General features: G+C 38.7%; 1 non-coding gene across 1 annotated transcript; it reads left to right on the top strand.

The window, feature by feature from the left end:
• The first annotated feature begins 2,952 nt into the window (after positions 1–2,952).
• On the top strand, positions 2,953–3,061 carry LOC112799265 (small nucleolar RNA R71). Its single transcript, XR_003200840.1, has one exon. It is a non-coding gene; the product is annotated as a small nucleolar RNA R71 (small nucleolar RNA).
• The last annotated feature ends 4,099 nt before the right edge of the window (positions 3,062–7,160 follow it).

The raw sequence follows: 7,160 nt of genomic DNA, 5'->3' as shown, positions 1-7,160 counted from the left end.
ATCTGGGAAAGAGGCTCTGCACATGTGGTTTTTGGCAATTGAGTGGTGAGATACTTTTACTAGTTTCTTCCTTTGTTATTTTTTTTTTCTTGACTGTTGGCTTAATATTGGTAATCTTTGGACTTATGATAATGTTATTTAGGGATGCCATGTGTGCATGCTTGTGCTGCATTGGCAAGGGTTGGTAGAAGACTAGAGGAGTTTTGTCACCAGTGGTTGACAATGGAGGCATATAATAACACATATGCCTTCCATATCAACCCAATTCCAAGTCAAGCCCTATGAGAAAAGTCACCACATAACAGACCACAAGCACCTAAATTCAAAAAGAAACCAGGTTCACTTATGAAAAAAAGAAGAAAGGATGCAGATGAGGAGCCAAGTGGGGGTAAAAAGGAGAGAAAGAAGATGAAAAGAATCTATCAAAAAGGTCACTGTCGTTATTGTGGTGACTCGGGACACACCAAGAGAAACTGTGGAAAGAGAGCTGCTGATGAGGTAGCTGTTGCTGCTGCTAAGGCTGCTGCTGTCCAACCTCCAACTGCTAATGGTGGTAAAGCCAGCGTTGTCCTAGAAGCCCCCACCGAAATTCAACTTGAAGCCAGTCAACCACCATTGTCACAAACCGATGACTCTCAAGAGGTTACAAAATTATATCACATTCAATCTTATTATGTGCATGTTCTTCTCCACTTTTAGTAACTATTATACATGTCTTCACTAATAGGTCTTGCCTCCTCCTGTGAGGCCACGAAAACTGCCTCCCAAGAGAAAGTCATGCAAACAAGAAAAGGCAACTCCAGGAAGCAGCTTTCAAGCAGCAACCTCTCCACCTGCTCCCATCCCACCAGCAACCACTCAACCCACAACTCTTCCTCCGGCTCATCCTATGCAAGGTGCATCACAGGGGACCGTAACAAGACTTTTTAACTTCATGAAGTTTGTTCCGAATCCTAGATTTAGACCACCAAGAAACAAAAAATGAAGACTAGGTTTATTATGTTTAGGAGACCATTATTTTGTGTAACTTTTTTGATGACGCAATTTACTTTCTGCATTTAGAACCCAAGTGTTGGGGATCTTTTATGTTCAAAACTTGTGTTCTCAATATGTTGAGAACTACTGACAGACTTGCACAATATTGCCATGGCTCTTTCTTGCCTATTTTTTATATGTTTAATGCATTAATATATGATTATGGATTATTATGGCCTCATTGATTAGAGGATTCCATTAGTCCTGCAGGAACAGTTATTTATACATATAACCTCTACTTTATTCAGATTCCAAATTACTCTTGGACAGTCATGTAAAACAGTTTAATCTGCATTCCTTTCAACCAAAATGACAAGTGAAATTACATGAACAGAATAACATATGCATATCACATTTCACTTAGTTTTTGGCTAAATACAATTGACTCTGCTGCCTATCCAGTTTTAAGACAAGCACAACAACTGTAACCAGCAGCAGCAGCAGCATACATGTAAACAAGAAAATCCCCCCCATTTTCAGAACTCTAACTTCAGACTCTAGTCTTCCAAGTTTCTAAGCAATCTTCATCTTCCATTCTTCGTTGTCGTTTGAGGAGCTTGTTCTACCATCACATGTCACCGCATCTTCTTCCAGAATTTTGTCCACCCAAAGAAACAACCCACACCACCTCTTTCCTGCAGTCTAAACCCAGGAAAGTGAATCAACCAACCTCTAGATTTACCACAAGGAATAGCATCAAGCACTTACATTGTAGTTTGGGCAACCCACGAACGGTCTCCCTGGATTCGAATCCGTTGCTGACCATCGCAGCACTGGTCTCGCCCCGCATGCACACCATTCTGGCAGACGTGCATCTCTGTTTCTATTCATCCTCCTCAAGATGCTTCCAAATGATCTTGGGTTGTTGGAGCTCCCAGCTGCGTTGCTTGCGCTAGCCATCAACACTGGTGTTCGATGATGAAGACAACACTGAAGACTCACCTCTGGTGCGATGGAGAGGATCGGAGAGAAGACAAGAAAAGCGTGTGCGACGGAGAAGAAAGAAGAACAGAGTCAATTTGGGGGTTAGGGTTTTTAAACTTAAATTAGGGACCAAATTGACTCCAAAACGTTCAGCAGGCCATGTCAGCTAGCCGTTGGGCTGCTAACGTGTCACCAACGACGCCACCTCAGCTTTCCGGTTGCGCCAGGTGGACGAAATTCACCGGAAGGACCACTATGAGTACCGGAGATCAACTTCAGGGATGATCCAGACAAATTTTTAACTTCAGGGATTACTTTGATCCTCGAGGACAACTTCAGGGACCACTCTGATGCCTACCTCGTCTGAGAGAGATTGAAGACTATAGTGGCTAAGTCAAAGAGGGTTTGATTAGAAGTCTCCTTCTGTTGCTGAGAAAATCAGAATGGCTTATTATTAGACCTATTCTAGTTTCTTCCACCTTGATTGTTATTGAATCCTTACTGAGGCTTCTGTTGATCCCTCAAGAAAAAGTTAGGATAATTCCTCCATGATGAGTTGTAGGTGTTTCCATAAGGCCCATTATTGGTATTTCCTGAAGAATTCCCCTAAATAGTTAACCTCATCCATCATAGGTTGATCTGGATCATATGCATCTCTTTCATAGGAGGCTTTTTAAGTGCTATCAGCTGCAGCTTGCAATCGATTCAGATGCTGAGAGATCATATTGACCTGTTGGGTCAGGATCTTGTTCTGAGCCAATATGGCATTCAAAATGTCAACCTCAAGGACTTCTCTCTTCTGTACTACCCCATTGCTTACAGGGTTCCTCTCAGAAGTGTACATGGATTGGTTGTTAACAACCATGTCAATGAGTTCCTATGCCTCTTCAGGTGTTTTCTTCAAATGGAGTGAACCACTAGCAGAGTGGTCCAATGCCATCTTGGACATCTCAGAAAGACTATCATAGAAGATATCTAACATGGTCCAGTCTGAAATCATGTTAGGAGGACACTTTTTGATTAATTGCTTGTACCTCTCCCAAGCTTCATAGAGGGATTCACCCTCTTTTTGCCTGAAGGTCTGTACTTCCACCCTAAGCTTGCTCAGCTTCTGAGGTGGAAAGAACTTGGTCGAGAATTCATTGACCACTTTCTCCCAAGAGTCTAGGCTTTCCTTAAGCTGAGAATCCAGCCATAACCTGGCTCTGTCCCTTACAGCAAAGGAAAAAAGCATAAGCTTGTAAATCTCTGGATCCACACCATTAGTCTTGACAGTATCGCAGATCTGCAAGAAATCAAAAATTTCTATTGGGATCTTCCGATGGAAGTCCATCAAACTGGCAGTTCTGTTTAACTAAAGTGACCAATGGCGAGTATAGAGATGCTTCTTCCATAGAAGTCAGAAGTGGGTGCAGTAAAGTCACCTAGGACCTTCCTTGTGTCTCCTCCACCATTAGGATTGGTTGCCATGTTTGTATTTTCAGCTTCTTGTTCGAAAAGCTCTGTAAGGTTTCCACCAGAGTGTTGTTCTCTAGCTTATTATAAATGCCTCCTTAGAGTCCTCTCATGTTCAGGATCAGGATTAAAGAGAGGTTCTTTATCCCTGTTCCTTCTCATAAACAACAAGGAAGAATGCAAGAAGAAAAGAAGAAAAGGATTCTCTATGTCAGAGTATAGAGGTCCTTTGAGAGAGTTAGAAGAAGAGAAAAGAAAAGAAATATATCTTTTAAATTAAAAGAGTTTTCGAAAAATAAATAAAAAAAGAAGATTTTTGAAAATAGAAGAGAGAGAAACAGGTAAGAATTTTCAAAAAAGGAGAGAGAGAAAGAAGTCGAATGTTTTCAAAAATAGAAGAGAGAGAAAGAAGAATTAGAGAGATACCAAACTTTCAAAACTAAAATAAGATAAAACAAGTAACTAACCAACTAACAAGATTTGAAAACAAATTAAAAGAATTGATTTAGAAATTTAATTTTAGAAGAAAGTAAAGACTTGAAATTTAAAAGTTTAAATTTAAAAAGAAGATAAGATAGGAAGAGCTTAAAGCAAGAAGATATGATAAAGATTTGAAAAAGATTTGCAAAGATAATATTCAAAATTTGATTTTTGAAAATTATTTGATTTTGAAATTAAAGTAAGATAAGATAGGATTTTTGAAATTTAAAGAAAGATAAAAAGATAAGATAAAGATTCAAAAAAGATTTGAAAAGATAAGATTTGAAATTCAAAATTTAAACTTTACTAACAAGAAAACACCAAACTTAAAATTTTTAAATCTAGATAAGGAAAGTTAGTCAAGATTTTCAAAAAAATAAAGAAAGATAAAAGAAATTTTTTTTATTTTCGAATTTTAGAGAAAAAAATAACTAAGAGACATCAAACTTAAAAATTTAAGATCCAAGGACACCAATTTTCGAAAATTTGAAAGAAAAACACCAAAAGACAACAAACTTATAATTTTTGAAATCAAACAAGAAAAATGATCAAGAACAATTCGAACATAATGAAGAACAACCAAGAACAATTTCAAAAATTTAGAGGAAAGATGTACACAAAAAGGGACACCAAACTTAAAAATTGATACAAGACTCAAACAAAAGACAAAGATTACTAAAGAAAAGAAAAAGTTTTGAAAAAAAATTTGCAAAAGAAAACAAAAGACACAATTAAAAGAGTAACTAAACCTTAAAAAGTGCCTAATCTAAGCAACAAGATACTCCGATAGTTTGTCAAACTCGAACAATTCCCGGCAACGGCGCAAATAACTTGGTGCGCGAAATTGAACTCCGCACAACTGAACCGGCAAGTGCACCGGGTCGTCCAAGTAATATCTCAGGTGAGTGAGGGTCGAATCCCACGGAGATTGTCGAATTGAGCAAACAATGGCTATCTAAAAATCTTAGTCAGGCAATTAGAAAAGATGGTTGTTTGTTGAAAGCATAAATGTAATAGAAAAGAACAAGATATCAGATTAGTGTAAAAGCAATTATGGATATTTAATTAAGGCTTTGGGGATGCATATTCTTTCCAAATTAACTTTTCTTATTGTCCACTTCAACAATGAATGACTCATTCAATGGCAACCGTAATTGACTAACTCATGTAGCATACTCATCAAGTTAGTCTTTTCTAAACCATAGTAGTCCACCATATTCGAGAAACTCATGTAGCATCCTCATCAAGTTAACTCATGGCTTCCCACTATAGTCGAAGGTGAAGACCTAAGCAATCCACTCCCATTTGCCATCCTACTCAAAACGCCACAGACAAGGTCGGATCTTCTGGATCAAGGAATGCTGCTTCTCATACTCTAGCCTTAATGCCACAGAAACCTCAGTAACCACGGTCAACAAGATTATATGTCACATTTACAAATTCACCCAGGCACGCTCTTAGAATCCACAATGCACTCTCTAGCTATGGTTCAATGCTATCCGGGTCAGGACTCATACGGAACCCATGTAGAATAAGGATATTTGTCACGTGTCATTCTCAATTCATGAGATGAAGAACAAAAATGCAAAAGAGAATGGAATCAAACGTGTATTGAAATAGAACAGTAATATTATTAATCCATGAGAATCAGCAGAGCTCCTAACCTTAACTTAGGAGGTTTAGTTGCTCATACTCTACAGTAATGTAAAATGTGAAGAAGGTAAAAATGAGGTAGAAGATCCTAAATATGGATGATCTTCTCCTTTAAATACTAATCTAATAGCTAAGAAGTACAAAAAGTATGACATACTAGACTAGAGGTGCGAAAATCCATCCTTAGGCCCACTTTGGTTGAGTACTTGGACTGAGCTTGGCGTCCAAATTTGAAGAATGGGCATTGAGCACCCATTAGGGGGTGATTAGCGCTGCCTTGCTTCTTGGTAGGCATTGAACTCCCCAAAGGGGGTCGTTCTTGGTCGTTCAACGCTGGCTTGTCTCCTTGGGGTGTTGAACGCCAGCCAGGGGGTAGCTCCTTGGCGTTCAACGCCCAATATGGGTAGGCTCCTTCGAAGAAAGGTGTAGACTATTATATATTGATGGAAATCTCTAGAAGTTAGCTTTCCAACACTATTGAGAAAGCATCATTTGGATCACTGTAGCTCCAGAATTGCTCGTTTGAGTGCATGGAGGTCAAAATCTAATAGCATCTGCTACGCTTTCCTTGCCTCTGAATCAGACTGCCAAATTTTCTCAATTTCAGCCAGAAATTACATGAAATCATTAAAAAATACAACAACTCAAAGAAGAATAAAAAATATAAATTTTGCCCTAAAACCTATGAAAACATAATAAAACTTGAACAAAACATAACTAAAATAATATGAAAATGATGTCAAAAAGCGTATAAATATCCGATCATCAAAGTGTCATATATATGGCTCTCTTGTATATGAACAATGTCTTTGATAATGATATTAAAGATTATATAATACAAGTTTAAAGGTTTTTTAATTGGCACACTGATAAAGCCCAATTTTGTGGTTTATCTTGTGCTTAATTTGGGGGGTTTTTATCAATATATCTCGCACTTATTCACAAGAAATGTATGGTTTTGTGTTCACTTCCTAATATTGCTCAATGATGGAAAACATGCTTATTTTGCCTTAGAATTTCTATATTTTGATCCTCTTTTATTGCCATTCGATGCCGTGATGTATTTGTTGAGTGATTTCATAATTAATAGGGTAAGAATGGCCTAGAAGAGAGAAAAAAAGCATGCACAAGAGGAAGGAACATGAAGATTTGGAGTTTGGGAACTTCAGCAACGACGCACACACACACTTCACGCGCACACGTGGATGAGTATAGCTGGAAGCGGCGCGCAAGGATGGACGCATCCGCGTGGGCCAGAGAATTCCAACCGACGCGCACGCGCACACACGCATGGTGCGCACGCGCACACACGCATGGTGCGCACGCGCACACACGCATGGTGGGCACGCGCGGGAATCTACACGTGACCTCATTAAAGAAAATTGTACCTGGTGATTTCTGAGGCTCATTAGGCCCAAATTCAAGCTGTTTCTGCATGGAAAAGACCCAAGGATGCTAGGGAGAAGGGGGGATCAATCATTTTACACTAAGACACATTTTCTAGTTTTTGGTTCATTGTTCTTCTAGAGAGAGAAACTCTTGTTCCTCTCTAGATCTAGCTTTAATTTGATCTTCCCTCGTTAAATTCTGAATCGGATCTTGTTAATTACTAG

This window comes from Arachis hypogaea, chromosome 4 (assembly GCF_003086295.3).
Source record: "Arachis hypogaea cultivar Tifrunner chromosome 4, arahy.Tifrunner.gnm2.J5K5, whole genome shotgun sequence".
NCBI lineage: Eukaryota > Viridiplantae > Streptophyta > Magnoliopsida > Fabales > Fabaceae > Arachis > Arachis hypogaea.
Note: the sequence above shows the minus strand (reverse complement) of the source record. Positions and strands in the feature narration are given on the sequence as shown.